Source organism: Podarcis liolepis (assembly GCF_965112155.1).
Source record: "Podarcis liolepis genome assembly, chromosome: 7".
In the NCBI taxonomy this organism is placed as follows: Eukaryota; Metazoa; Chordata; class Lepidosauria; order Squamata; family Lacertidae; genus Podarcis; species Podarcis liolepis.
This window is the reverse complement of record NC_139561.1, coordinates 65,878,984-65,894,345: the sequence shown is the minus strand read 5'-3', so window position 1 is coordinate 65,894,345 and position 15,362 is coordinate 65,878,984. Positions and strand designations below refer to the sequence as shown.

The 15,362-nt window shown below is 41.2% G+C and overlaps 2 protein-coding genes across 3 annotated transcripts in view; one reads left to right on the top strand and one right to left on the bottom strand.

Annotated features, from left to right (window-relative positions):
• Positions 1-1,469, top strand: part of LOC310710816 (membrane progestin receptor alpha-like) — a 197,989-nt gene extending 196,520 nt beyond the window's left edge. Inside the window, exon 3 of the transcript XR_014528253.1 lies at positions 1,452-1,469. The gene's annotated coding sequence lies outside the window, so the exon portion shown is untranslated. The remainder of the gene's footprint in view (positions 1-1,451) is intronic.
• Positions 1-15,362, bottom strand: part of MAN1C1 (mannosidase alpha class 1C member 1) — a 131,952-nt gene that overhangs the window by 97,645 nt on the left and 18,945 nt on the right. The gene's annotated exons all lie outside the window — the stretch shown is intronic.

Sequence of the window (15,362 nt, the reverse complement as noted above, 5' to 3'; positions counted from 1 at the left end):
GAAGAGGACATTTCTCGCCCTGCCAGGAGGTGTTTCCTGACAGCAAAAGTTCAAAAAGGGACAAAATCACAGATACATGGGTTATGTGAGCAAGTACACTGTGGACATGAAATTCTCATACTATGAAAATGACAAATATTAGAGGCTATTTTACTTCTCTTCCTCTTTCCTCCCCCCCCCCGCAATATTCCCCAAGGATGCTGAATTGCCACATCGATTTTCAGGCCCAACTGCACAAAAGGCATTAGAGGAGAAATGATACTATGCCCAGTTAGCCTTGGTCTGGTTTTCATCAGGCTCAAGCAAATATTAGGCAATGTACAAAATGTGCTAAATACATTTGGGGGGAATTCAGGGCAGCCTGCTCAAATCCATTCCAATAATAATTTCCAAGTGTGATGTCCTCTTTCAAGTCAGAAGAAGAAAAATGCCATTCATGAAAAAAGGAGATGATCAGGCCAGTCATACTTAGCCAGTCGCTTGCAATATATTTCAAAATTATTATTAGATTAAACCCCAAAACAATTGTGACAAACGCAAATTCTTTCTCCCAATTTGCAAACGATGAAAACACTAGCGAGCAAGAGAGCTGAGTTACCCAAGGTCAGATATGCTAACCGAAGCACAAGTAGGAACAGTGCCCTGGAGACCTCCTGACTCACCAAATCCCCCCCCCCCCATGAAAACTGAAAAGGAAGAAAAAATCTTTCAAAACACAGTTTAGCTTAACTCCTAATTAAATGCCGAACCCAGCTGTACAGAGCCATGAGAAATATTTTTAAAGCCTTAAAAACAGGGGCTATATTAAGCAATAATCCCAGAGGTACCTAATTTGGGAAACATCACAACAGAACTGGTTGACTTTGCAAGTTGTTGCTTTCTAATGAGGCAGCAGAATGCAAGTGAGTGGCAATGGCTTTGGAGGGTGAAACAGCACAAGGCTAGGGGGCTAACTGTGGAGTGGGGGCTGCAATAGGCAGGGAGAAAATGCTATTTTGGGTCCCTTCACCTCTCTTAATTAGATCTTACAGACAATTCTATTAGTGGCTGAAGGTTTTTGACATCCCTGGGGCTGCAGAAGGAAAAAAAGGCCCCTTGTTTGCCCCAATCGCCTTTATCTAATCCTGCAAATCATATTCTAGAGTGCAAAGCAAAGCGGGGTAGGGTATTTCTGAACAACACAACTCAAGGAACAAAGCAAATAAACTTGCACTTTTTACTTATTTATTCCACTCTGGGTGGTAGTCAGGACATTGGTTTTCGATGAATAGTGCTCCTCAAGGAACAATTTCTGTGATGACTTGCAAACACCATCCCATCTACCAATGAACTTTGAGAATTAGGGGGCAAGTTGCAGGGCAAAGTCGCTGTGCCCCCTGTAATGTGTAGGTAACCACAGGGAACACTGACACCAAGTTTTCTTGGGAACCTCCATCACCATGGAACTCCAGTTACAGATGGGTAGCCGTGTTGGTCTGCCATAGTCCAAATAAAAAAATTCCTTCCTGTAGCACCTTAAAGACCAACTAAGTTAGTTCCAGATAACCTTCTCAAGAACCTCAGGATTCCCCAGAACACAGTGTGGAGGTTCAGATGTAACAACAAACCATAGTCTGAATGAGCCCTGTATTTTATATACTCCCAAATTCCAGCTTCCAGTCTCACTTGAAATTTTGCTACAAAACCGAAGTTTGTCATTCCATCTAATTTGGCCCCTAGATTAACATTAACATGCAATGTTTTTTCTGTGTAAGTAGCAGCTGTTGGGACGCTCAAGTGGCACTGCGAACTTGGGAGAGGACCTTGGGAGATGGAGTTTATCTTTCCTAGTGGCCATGGTCTCAAACTTCTTCATTACACCCCCAAGGCTGTTCAGGCTTCTCTGTGGCTTGATGACGACGATGATGTTGATAAAAAAATATATATTTATATCCCACCCTTCTTCCCATTTACATAACATTTGTTATGTGAATGCGATGCACATTTGTTAACTGCATTCACACTTTTAATAGCCCTACTTATCTGGCCCTATGTTTTGCCTGCTAATCAGGATTGCAAACTTTAGTTTTAAGTGTAATTGCAGTCATGCTTCGTGGGCAAAATGGTTTGCCACTAAATCAGAAGGGAGAATGGAAATTATCATTATTGTGAAGATTTTGTCTGCCATTGGTCCAACAATATCTGAGAGGGCTGGCCACAGGTTGCCCATCTCAGCTAAAGCTAAGTGCACAACAGCAGCACTCCATAAGACTGAAACAAAAACAATATATTCATTACCGGTATATTGAAAGGAAAATCCAGAAAATAATGAAAACCTGCTATTAAAAAGACTGAAGTGCCACAAAAAAATCCCAATGGAAGCATTTAATTTTAAACTTGAATCAGCTATAACAAAACCAAGGAAAAGAGCAAACAAAACTGTGAGACAATGTCAAAGCTCCAAAACTGTCAGGCAAGATCCAAGAAAAAATATCTTTACTTCCCCCTGAAAAGAACTGTGTGTGCCAACCTGACCTCAAAAGCCATCACCCTGATGCTCACACTAAAATATTAAATAGCTTCCGCTAAACAACAAGCAAACAACAACTTGTCACTTATCTTTTTAAAAATAATTTGCTTTGGATTTTTAATCTTCTCCAGCCTGGTGAGACACCTTTGAAGTGAGGTGTGCCCAAGGGACGAAAGGGCATGTGAGCCCAGAGCTTGCTGACATAACACTACATCATAGTTCGCTATTACATCTGAACCAGCCAGGTTTGAAAACCACCCTAGGTCTGGTGCAAACACAAATCAGTTCCAGTCTTTCCCCTTCTCAGCAGTAATCATGGTGTCTACTCTGAAGGTGTGCCAATGCTAACAAGTACTTGGGGGCACATTCCTTTCAAATTCTGGTTAAAACTAGCCATCACAAAACATTGGTGCAAACGTAATACAGCACTATGGCTAACGCTGACAAAGGAGGAGAGGGGTAAGGTGGGCACGACCCTGTGGCTCACCTTCAGTCATGGTTCAGGGATCAGTACTGTTGCATCTGTACCACCCAGTCTAGAGGAAGCAATAGTTTTCAACCTGCTAATGCTACACCCTGCCATTCAAGAAGCAATCAAAACTGCGTCAAAATTTGCAGCTATTTTCCAGGATTAAACGTACCTATACCTTCTGCCATACTTTTCTGACCCCCTCCCCAAAAAGAGAGAGACCAAAAGATTTCCTGGCAGCGAATACTGAATGGGTGAAAGAATACAGCTTGTGTAATAAATGAGCGTAAGAACTAAATATTATTATAATCAAGGATAAAGTAATCCTTAAAGGAATGAGTAGGCAGCTCTCTGGTCAACAATTTTTGTTCTATGGGCTACAGAAGAACCACAATTTAAGTTTTCATTCTATCAAAATCCAGCTATCCCTCATGATACTTGTAACTCAGCTGTTTAAAAACTTTAAAAATTCTTTCTTATTGCAGAAAATGACCAGAAGGTGGACTGGACATTTTAGGAATGTGATGGTTTCTATCAGCTCATTCTTTAGGCTAAATGTGTTTTCAGGACTAAGTTGAAATGAATTTGTTCTTCTCTTTATTAAAAGGCTCAACTGTTTCATTTCAATCTCCTGACCACAGACTGGGAATCTTCCATGTTCCTCCCTCAACTATTGCATGCACATTTCCCTTCCATGGTTATCTGAAGTCATGATATAGAATTACAGGTATATATATCAGCACTAATATATATATATATATCAGCACTAATCATGGACTGCTCTTGCAATCAGAATCTGTAATCTAGATTTGACATGGTTCTGCAAATCTGGTTAAAGAAAATCATAGAAAGAGGGGGGAACCTTGCAATTCAGTACAAATAAAAACAGTTTTAGATTAAGAACCCGTTCTGTATTTCCGTAAAGCACATGAGGTTTAGTAGTGGGACAGAAATGGAAAAACTGAAATGGATTGCTGGTATATACAACAACACATGCACACACCACACACCTCCTAAAAGAAAGAGAAGGCACTTGTCTCTTTCAGTGTTCTGTTCTAGATCAGTTAATGGGCCTATCCAGTCACTGAGCACTATGGTAGACTGTTTTATCCGCTAATCCATTTAGCACTTAATATCTCTTCTCATTTTCTTCCCTTTGACAGCCTCTGAGATGGACTACTATTCTTGTGTTGTTATTCACAGAAGCTGAGGTAGCAGCTGCTTAAGGCTGTTAGTAAATACATAACCAAGCTAGGGTTTGAACCCAGGCCAAGCCTGTCACTATCTACCAAACCACCCTGGTTCTCAATGCTTGCATAATTTAAGATAAATAATCCCTTAGGGGAGGGAAATGTATACAGCAGGCGTGCACAGGAAGGGTAATGCAAAGTTAAAGCTCTGCTTAATGTAAACCAAATACACACTGGGAGTTATGAAAATATGGTGCTAAGGTAGCTCAGATTGTGATGAATAACAGCACTGAGATGGATACAGCTTCCTGGAGTGGTGAGAAAGTGAAAAATAAGGAAGAGATTTCCTCCTGCGTTTGCAGAACGCTATTAAGTTTATATATACTCCCAAACTTTTAATAAAAATCCCAGTTTTCCAAAGCTATCTGACATGACCGCAAGAAACCTTTAAATCACCCGCCCACGCCCACAAGCAGAGCCATATGCAGATGAGATCAGTGAACGCTGAATTAAGTCCTGTTTTTATTTTTTGAGTCAGTGAAGCCACAAAATGATTAACATTATGATCAGCAGGATAGACGGGGGGGGGGGGGCAAACAGAGAAAGACCATACAGCAGAGGTAGCTAGCATGGTGCTCTCCAGATGTTTTCTGGACTGCTACGCCCATCAACCCTAGTCAGCAAGGCCAAAGGCCTGGGATTATAGGAGTTGTAGTTCAGGAACATGGAAGAGTTTCAGAAAAGGGCAACCGAAATTATCAAGGGGATGGAGCAGCTCCCTAATGAGGAAAGGCTACAGCATTTGGAGCTGTTTGGTTCTGAGAAATGATCAGTAAGAGGTTACATGATATAAGTTTATAATATAATGCATCGCATACAGAATGTGCCCTGCCTCTTAACACTAGAACTCATAGACATCCAACGAAGCTGAATGTCGGAAGATTTGGGACAGAACAAAGTACTTCTTCACGTAGTACATACTCACTCCCACCACAGCCAGTGATGGCCACCAATTTCAATGGCTTTAAGAGAGAATTAGAAAAACTCTTATTTCCTGAACATAAATTCAGTTCTCCACATCATAGTTGCAATTATTATTATTTTAAGTCCTCAAGAAAATTCATAAACATTTTAGTGCACATTTCTGCAGGTAATTTTTCCTGAGAAAAAGCATTTCCTCTAAGACAATAAACTGGAGTATATATTCACCAGTATCCTAGTATATGCATTTTTGTACACAGTACTTGGCTGAAAAGCTACATCAAAATTCAGAAAAGTAAAAATTCCATAGGATGGCTGTGTTTTGATTTGTGTATTGTTTCAAAAACTGCAGATTAGGTTCAGTTCTCATTTAATCTAATTTCTCTTTCTTCCCTACTCCTGAATCTCATCCTTTGTTCGTTAGTCATGTTGGAAAAACTGAATGGGGGAGTAAAACTATTCTCTCCCTTTCTTTTAGTTTCCTGTGTCCTTTTTTAATTCTCTATTCTTGGCATTAATACAAAAATAATCTCCCAATACAGTTCTCTCCTGAGTTTTATGTCTCCAGCAGAAGCAGAACCGGAAATTCCTTTTACCTCTAGATGTCTCGTCCCAAGAAATACCTGGAGGCTGCCTTGAGGGCTCTGACATGGCAGGTCACTCTTTTCAGAGTTTCTGTGAAGCTCCTAATTAGAAAAAAAACAGGCAAGTTCTCTCTTGCTGAGAATCTCAGCGTGCCTAGCACAAAATACCGCAGAGACCCTTGTTCCCAACTTGGTGCCAGAGAACAAGAAGTTAGAGAAAGACAGTATATTTTTCCAGCAAGACTTGGTGTCAGAACACACAAGTCACACACAGATCTTCAGACATGCCAAGGGCTAAGAAAAATGCTCTGCAGAAAAATATCCAAAGCACAGGTTTCAAAGCACAGGTACAGCCACACTAATGGATCAACTCCTCACATATCTGATAAGTGGTAAAGGTAAGTAATGGGTGGCTGCAGGTGGGAAGTTTTCTTCCTCTGCTCACCACTCCTCTCCCACGTACTTCCTGTTCCTCTGCATGGTTCCAACATGTGAGGAGGGGACTGAAAAACAGTGGCAGGAGGAAGGTTTAGCCACTCTTCTCCGCCTCTGCTTATTGGATGGGCAGAAGTGACTTAGGACTTCCAAAAGCAGGCTCTCCACCTGTTTGGTTCTCAGAAATGAGCAACGACACAGAAGCTGTTACAATGGATGTCAAGTTGGTGTTATTTAACCTCCTCTCCGCCCACCAATGCCCGTCACACACCAGTACAACACAGTCAGCAAGAGCCCAACAATCACCACTGACCACCTTAGAAGGGACATAAAAAATGCACCCAAGTCTAGGAGCAGGACTAGGATTGAGAAGGAACACAGCTTTGGTCTTTGCCAAATGTGGGTCATTGCCAAAGACATGTAAAGCGTGTCCAACTTTTTGGATGTCCAGGAGCTAAGCTGCATTTAAAGACTGGAATCTGCTGTTCTCATGTGCTGCCCCGTGGAAAAGGATGCTTTGCTTAGGGGTGGAAGCAGAGGAGGACTTTCAGCTCCTTACAACACCTGCTGCAATGAAAAAGGTCTTTTTCACGTGCCTGAAGTTCAGCAAGGAGGGTCCTGTCTAATCTCAGTTGGGAGGGAGTTCCACAGGTTTGGGCCCACAAGACAGAATGCAGGCATACAGCTCATGGATTGAAACACACACACACACACACACACACACGTGTCACTTCTGGTAGCCTGTCCAATTTATTATGGTTTCTTTCCAAGCACCTGGCTTCTTCATCTGCACCATTTGTTCAGCACTTTATTTTCTTTAACCACCCACTTTTCCTGGTTCATTTAAGAGTGAAGCCCGCTCCAGTGAGCAGGGGAGGTGCTCTCAAGATTGACACATGATTTCACAAATCCAGTTTATCCTGTAAGCTAGAAAAACAGGATGCATCCACCCCAGGTCTGTTGATCTTTTAGGCACTTTCTTTCACCACATCACAAATCTCCCTATTTGGAAAACTGGCAAAGGTGCTGCTCTTAATTACTCTTCTTTATTATTTCCAAGGGAAACCAAACAGAGAATAAACAGATGCCTGTCCTGCAACAGACTGAAAATGGCATTAATGGCTAATAAATTATTGGACACTTGCACCACCACAAAGATTATTACATTTTGATGTCCATTTCAGCAAAGCGTAATTGTTCTACTCAGAACTAAGGCCAGGTCTTTAAAGAGAGCAATGACAGAGGAGTGTTACGGATCCAGGTTGAGAGTGCAGTGTGCAGTGGTGAACCCTTTCCCTTACACGCTTAGATACATACACATACACACTTGTATTTGTATCAAATAATGGGGGTTTGGGAGGGTGTAATGGTGTGCTAATCTTAATTTTTGCTATGGTTTATTTATTTATTTTGCATTAATATCGGCATAATTCCTGGAACTACAACAAATAAGGGGCTGGCAAACATCTGATAGGTGTTTCACCGCTACATAAGCTGTTTTAAACTGTTTTTAATGTTGTGTTTTAATGATGTAACCTGCCTTGGAGTCTTATGGTGAAGGGCAGGCAATTAATTAATTAATAAAGCATTCTTTGTTTATGTTCTGAGCTAGGTAAAATATTAATAAATTAATAAATTCTGCCAAGGACAGTTCTTAACCTTTAGGGGGTCATGGACCCCTTTGAGAATCTGATGAAAGCTTTGGAGACCCTCCCTAGAAAAATGCACATCAACATGTACACCCAACATTTTGCATACAATTTGCACCTGGTTCACAGATCCCTAATACCCAGCCATGGATCCCTTAATAGACCAGGAGGGGTTATGAACCCCTCCTCTAGAAGATCTCTGCCTTGCAAAGAAGGCCTCTAGCTACACCAAATGTCCTATATACTAATAGCAAACTCATTATCCAAGTGTGGATCCTCATGTAGCCAAAATGGCACCATCCACACGCAAGAGGGAGGCACCAACAAGCTTGTGAAAATCCAAAGATCTGAAAAGTATGTTTTTGAAAAAGATTGGGATGGTGGTAAAAAAAAGAAGGAAACAAGTACAGCTCAATAAGTCCTGAGCATGCTCAGTGGACACAGAATGACAGATGAGAGAAAGTGTGGTGGCAGGATGGAGTGGGATGGAGTAGCCTTGAAAAGGGCATGCTGGAACCCTGAACAGAAATATTCCGCATTGCAGCATTTTACTCAAGGACCCTCTTATGGAATCCTTATAAGCTCTCAGTAAATTAGCTTACATTAGCCTAACAGTATGAACTGTAATTGTTTAATTTCCACAGTCCTTCACACATATGCAGTATAGACCACTGTGTAAAACTGGTGAGCTGCATTTAACTTGCTGGGTCATGAGTTGCAAGCACCTTTTCTGAAGCTCCAAGACCTTTGGGGACAAGGATCCATCTTTCTTTCAGTTGTACAACTGAATATTCATGAAACTTCCCTCAGGGTAGAGGAGTTGTAAATCTGCATTAATAAATGCTGGGAATTCAAATGGCATTCTCTGCTCTGACGCCAGAAGTTTAATCTATTAGCTGGACTTGCTTAGACAGATGCCACCAGGATGAAGTATGAAGTCTTATAACAACAGTGCTTAGTTACTTTTAACCAGGAAGCTCATCTCTTCATTGCAAGCAAAAGCCTTTTAATACAGGCATAATAAAACCACTTTGTTTTTAAAGACACTAACGCTGAGAAACAGAGCACTGGGCTTGCAGTCTTCAGCAGAATGAACATGTTATCAGTAAAACCAGAAAACGTCAACAGGAAATATGATCTAGAAGTGTTAAAAAGCTGAGACCCTCTGCAAAAACATCAAACTCCAGGTGTTTCCATCTGAGGTTAAAGCTATGTTCCAATTCCTAACTTCAGTTTCTCTTCATCACTCCTCCCATTTCTTTCTTCACCTCTTGACTACATGAATACCTAAGAGAGTTACTGTACTACCTATGCCTAATTATCGCCTCTTCCTAGTGAAACTAAGGGCTAATGGTAATACCTCCACTCACTTCAATCCTGTTTGTTGACTTAGAGGAAGTTAAGCACACATACACACACATGCACAGCAGCTCTGGATAATTAGAGGCTGAGGTAATTATTTAATATAAACATACAGTGATCTGAAAGAAAACCAAGATGCTCATGCATGAAGTTGGGGCCAGCATACCCTGGTATTTCTCTGGCCCTAGTTTCACAGACTCAGGTAATCACATTATGGATTGTCTTTTAGGTAGAAAGGTGCTGTAACCAACCATGTACTCTTGATGGTTCACTAGAACAGAGAAGCCAGTGGTTATAGCACTCAACTTCTTCCCTTACTTGGAAGCAAGTGTAAAAGTTTCCTCAAACTCTTCTGACCAAATCTGATTTATTTGTGACCAAAGGAGAATTGGTAACACAAATGCATGTATGCTTCCCCAGTATTTCTGGCTGATTGGCAGAAATAAGCAATCAACAGGGATACAAAGCTATGGTGTTTATTCCAGTTGCACAGCCCATCTGTCCTTAATTCTTCAGCATTAGCATAATAAATATGTGTACTTTGCTTTCATATCTCTGTTATTACAGGTGGATTCAATCATGCACAACACAATCATCTAAATATAGTTCTAATGTTCCACTGAGCTCACATGACCAAGAAACAGAAGCCAAAAGGTGGAGCTATGAAACTGAAAGGACAAGCTAAGCAGGTAGAAGCAGGCTTGGTTCTCAGTGGCTCAGATTAAGTTCTCTAGCACAAACAAAATAAAATGGAAGCAATATGGAACACTGCTGAGAACAAATAAACCCAATAAGACACAGTTGTGATGTGCATCCTTTTACTTTCTCCCATAGAAGCATATGACTGCCATCAGTTCATATGCAGAAAAAATAACCTTAAACATGGGTACAGTAAGGTGACAGCAGTGGTGAAAAAAGAGAAAGTCTCCAAGATGTGCACAATGTATTTTGTCCCATATTTCAGATGTGGGAAAGCTTTTTTTACCTAGTCAGCCATATCCTTATCTCTCCAAGATTCCCATGTGCCAACTTTTTGTTCTTTTTAAATTTTTTGTTTTTATTCACTCTCAAACAACACTTTTACATAACGAAAAGGAGAGCCACTGAAATGCAACAAAAAGAAATTAATACATAACATAAATCCATCCGTATGCACATGCCTGCCTCCCAACAATAAGGGCAAAAGTTAAAGGTTACTGCTGTAGCCCCCAAATTCAGTCTTGGTCAGGCCACACCTGCAGTGTTGTGCCAGTTCTAGGCACCACAATTTATGAAGGATATTGACAAGCTGGAATGTGTGCAGAGGAGGGCAACCAAGATGATAAAGGGTCTGCAACCAAGTCTTATGAAGAACGGTTGAGGGAATTGGGTACATTTAGCCTGATAAAGAGGAGACTGAGAGGAGGTATGTTAGCCACCTTAAAATATGTGAACAGTTGCCACATGGAGAATGGAACAAGCTTGTTTTCTGCTGCTCTGAAGCCTAGGACCTGATCCAGTGGATTCAAGTTACAAGAAGGAGATTCTGACTAAACATCAGGAAGAACTTTCTGGCAGTACGAGCTGTTTGAGAGTGGAACAGACTCCCACAAAAGGCGGTGGACTCTCCTTCCTTGGAGGTTTTAAGCAGAGGTTGAGTGGCCATCCATCGTATATGATCCAGTTGATATTCCTGCATTGCAGGGGCTTGTACTAGATGACTTCTTGGGTCCCTTCCAACCCTACAATTCTATGATTCAACAAACTATGCTAAGTGGTGAAGCTCAGGCACATTGCTCAACTCCAATTCATGCAAATAAATCAGTGTACACAGACTGAATATCAGAGAACTCCTTGTCCTGCTGCTGCATGTGAAAAGCTACCCACTCATATGCTGCCAAAGTTAACAGATCCTCCAACCACTGTACAGTGTGGAGTGAGAGATACTCTTTCCAATATTACAGCACCAGTCACTTTGCCACCATCAGCGACCACAACATCCAATTCTGTTGTTCTTCAAGTGAGGTCCCATTACACTGGAATGTAGTTCAACTGTACATTAGCATCCACTAACATCAAAGATTTTGATCTTGTTAGAAGCGCCCAACAAGTAGCCAGACTAACCATATATGATGTCACTGGTAAAACAGGTATGCATGGCTTGCCCGAATTGGTCTCACAGGTAGAATGGGAAGGCCTGGTGGGTTGAATTAGTCCTGCAGGCTGAAAGTTTCCCAACCCTAGATTATGTGCTCTGACATGAAGTGCTGGCAAAGCCTATTGCACATAGACAAAAACACATGTAAGCATAGGCCAAACTAGATGTTTACCTGGTAAATGTGTGGTCCCAAACCTGTGTTTGCAAAAATAATGTGGGTGATTATGGAAGGCAACTTACATGAGAGAGACAGCAGAGAGGAGTGATGGCAGGAGTCCTAATCCCTCCCATACCTTCCAATCCTTTCCTGCAAATGCCTCCACCAATACCCTTATTAATACAACAGAGAAACAACAGGTTAGGAATGAAAATTCTCTCTTAAGTGCTAGTTTTGGCCCACACACTGGACTAGGAATTTTTGCTTATCTTGCATATTTGCTTAGTGACCTTACACAGGCAATTGCCTGCAGAGCTTCCAAACCATAGACCAACCTTCACCAATATGATGCCCTCCAGATGGTACCCAGGATGGCCACGCTAGCTAGGGCTGATGGGAGATGTAGTGCAAAACACCTGGGTACCAGGTTGGGGAAAGGCTGCTGCAGATTACAACAGCAACAGAAGCTTTGTGGACTGGCAGCAACCACCAATGCATCTTAATGTTATACATCAAAGGGACTTTTTCAAGTCTGAAAAGTAAATCTTTCCTAAGCATGCATAATACTAAGAACCAATTTGATTTGAAGAGATAACTATCAGCCTCAACCATGAAAGATGTAAGAAGAGCTGAAAAGTCTGATGCAACAGGACAGCTGCTTCCCAGTGCAGTCAAACAGGAAATCCCCATGTAGATGTGGCCTGTATTGTTTTGCAATCCTCCTTCATTCTCCAAAAAATAAAATAAAAACTTAAGTCTAAGACACATAGCCCTACTGATGGATTAAATAATTTTTGGCTGACAAGTCCTCCACCTTTAAAAGTCACTGATCAATCAATCAAGTTGAAATTAAATGTTTATATTAACAAAACCTCAGTGTAAATGCATTTTTGAGGCACAGAAGGAAAAGGACAGATAACATTTCAAATTTAATAAATGAAACCTACCACTCAGTTAGTAGGAAAGGCCAACTTTAATATTTGCTTTTTCATTGCATATTCCAGCAATTCACCAGAATCAAAACAGCCTTGAAAAAATGAAAAGGGGTAACCTTAGCTCAGAGCTTGAGAGGAAAGAGACCACCTACTGGTGGCTGATAGCTATGTGTAACATCCATGCTAAGAGGCAAGGCTACCTCTGATTATTAGCTACTAGGGGCAAGCAGGAGAGCAGTAGTACCTTTGTAAGCTCGTGGGCTAACTGGCCACTGTTAGGAACAGTATGTTGGACTAGACAGACCTTTGGTCAGATCCAGTAAGCAACAATTAAAATTGGTCACCCATGAATAACACCTCGCCTGCACTATGACTTCAAACAATCATGGCTTCCCCCAAAGAATCCTGGGAACTGCAGTCTGTTAAGGATGCTTAAAGTTGTTAGGAGACCCCTATTTTCCTCACAGAGCTACAATTCCCAGAATGTCTTAACAATCAATCCCTCTTCCCAGAGAACCCTGAGAGCTGTAGCTCTGTGAGGGGTCTCCTTTAACAAGTCCCCAGGATTCTTTGGGGGAAAGGCATGACTGTTTATAAAGTGGTACGGTCGTGCCTTAAATGCATAGTGCAGATGGGGCCTAAGTTATCTAAAGATTTATCTACTAGATGAAACACACACGTGTTTATTTTCTTTCAAATATTATTACCTCACCTCTGACCTTTCCATAACTCGAGGGAACGTAGAACAGTTATTTAATAAAACCCCTGAGAGAAGTGGTGAAAGGGTTAGGTTCAACGGGCTGCTACTACTTAAGATATTCCACCTTCCCTTCTCTACTTATTTGGGGCAATGCTTTAACAATTTTTAACAAATTAAACAGTTGTGCAGTTCCTCTCTGTTTGGAACAGGCCAAGGGCTCCCCCAGAATCCCACTTAATCATGGTCTCTGCTTATGTACAGTCTGGAAAGAGCCACATCCCCAGTTGCTTGACATTTGAATGGCTTACTACACTGCCCTGCAGAAGCAGTTGATTACAAATCATTTTTAAAAGCTTAAAAAAAGGAAGCATCTTCCACACCCAGTTTTATAGCTGAAAACAAATATTAAAATGAGAAGCAGAATTCCCCGAAAGACTGAAATATCCTTAAACAGGCAATGCTGGTACAGTGGCAGTATCTCATGTGCCTAAGGGGGTTAAAAGGACTTCCTCTGTTTGTGCTCTTTCATCAATAAAGCAAATATGCATACATTTTAGGCAACCAACCATGTCAATGAACAGTAAATACATTTTTAAACTCCATTACTCATATGCTCCAACTACACCCCCCACCAAAAAAAGAGAATTTGCAATGTTAGACAGGTTAGTGGTAAAACTGTGTTGGCACGAATGCACCCGAGATAGACGAAATGCAAAAATCTATCGCAGGCTGGGGGAGTAGAAAGAAAAGAACCAGAGACTTATCTGCAATACAACCTTTTTTCACTCAGCTTGCAGAGAACAGCAGAAGACAGCATGTATTAGATTTCTATAAAATGTATCTGACTTCCAAATATATTAAATACCTTTTCCGACTCTAGAAATGAAAGGTGACATGATCACAGTAGAGCAGGGAGAAATTGTACCTATGGTCTACCATTTCAGTAGTTCACTTCGGCAAAGTTCATTCAAGCAGGTTATAGTCCTAATTTACACTTCTACCAGAGAATTGTCAGCTTGAGCTAGGAACCTCACACCCTGAAGCAGCTTGGGCCCAACTCTAGGGAACCACCTAGGCCAGAATACCCATTGTCCTCAGAGGATTCCTCACATACCTAACAGGACAGGGCATGCACAAGATCAGTTTCCAAAACTAGCTGGCAATATTTATTTATTTGTTTTACTTAAGGCTTCTTAAACACCTTTCACCATAAGATCCCAGGAAAGTTGTTTGTTCACTGTGTGTTTTGAACCTCTCTCTACGTATCATAACCAAAGTTTACATGATGGCTCCTGAGATCAAGGAGGATGTTTTCACCTATGTCTAGATACAAGTGGATGCCATTGTGAATCAATGATGGGCACCTTTCAAAACTGCATTGTGTTTTTTTTGTTTCTTAAAATTCCTCAGCAGTTCTGGATATGAGGCTGCTATAACAATTATAAAAACAGATAAAAGTGTTACAGTTAGGAAACATGGGAAAACGTGCCAAATGGAGCAGAACACTATAAATTTAGCAAAAGATATGGCTCCCACAAAACAAAATACATTAACTGTAAAAGGCTGGGTTAAAGAGTTCATCTTCAGCATATGGCAAAAACCTGTACAATGAATATGTTAAACATACTTCTGTGGAAAGAGAGTTTCACAGTTTATGTATTAAGTATCCTGACTGACCAGGCCAGGAATAAATACTAGGAGCCTAGCTTTCTGACTTTGCTTGGTTAACAGAGAAGTACGGTACCTTCTGGTTGCTTTGGCCCCCAGGCCCAGACCTCTGATTTGCATACAACCTGGCCTCAACAACCTGATCTTCTTACAAGGGCACCAGACCAAAAAAACCTCAGCCATCATAAAAGCCTGATGGTTTAACATCGGCATCCAGCTCCAGCTGCTGCTAACACTATTCACTTGTTGAAAACAAGGGTCAACTCACCCTGTCCATCTTCTATGCGAGAACCACATCTAAAGAGCACTCAGTTTCGATTTCCATGTCTGTAGTTTCCAACTGCAGCAGCCTACAGTTTTTCAACAATTTAGAGAAGCACCATGGATGCAATCTGGGCAATGTCCCTCTTACACTTCTGATTTAAAGATGAAGTAAACACACATTACTTTCATGGATAGATCAATTCCCTCCAGGAAACTGTTACTGTTGTGTGGTTCACTTGCACAATGTCACTGAAAGTCTGAACTCTTATATAGACAAATTAAAAGATTATGTGAAACGTTGGTGACAGTAAGCAGCAGTCTC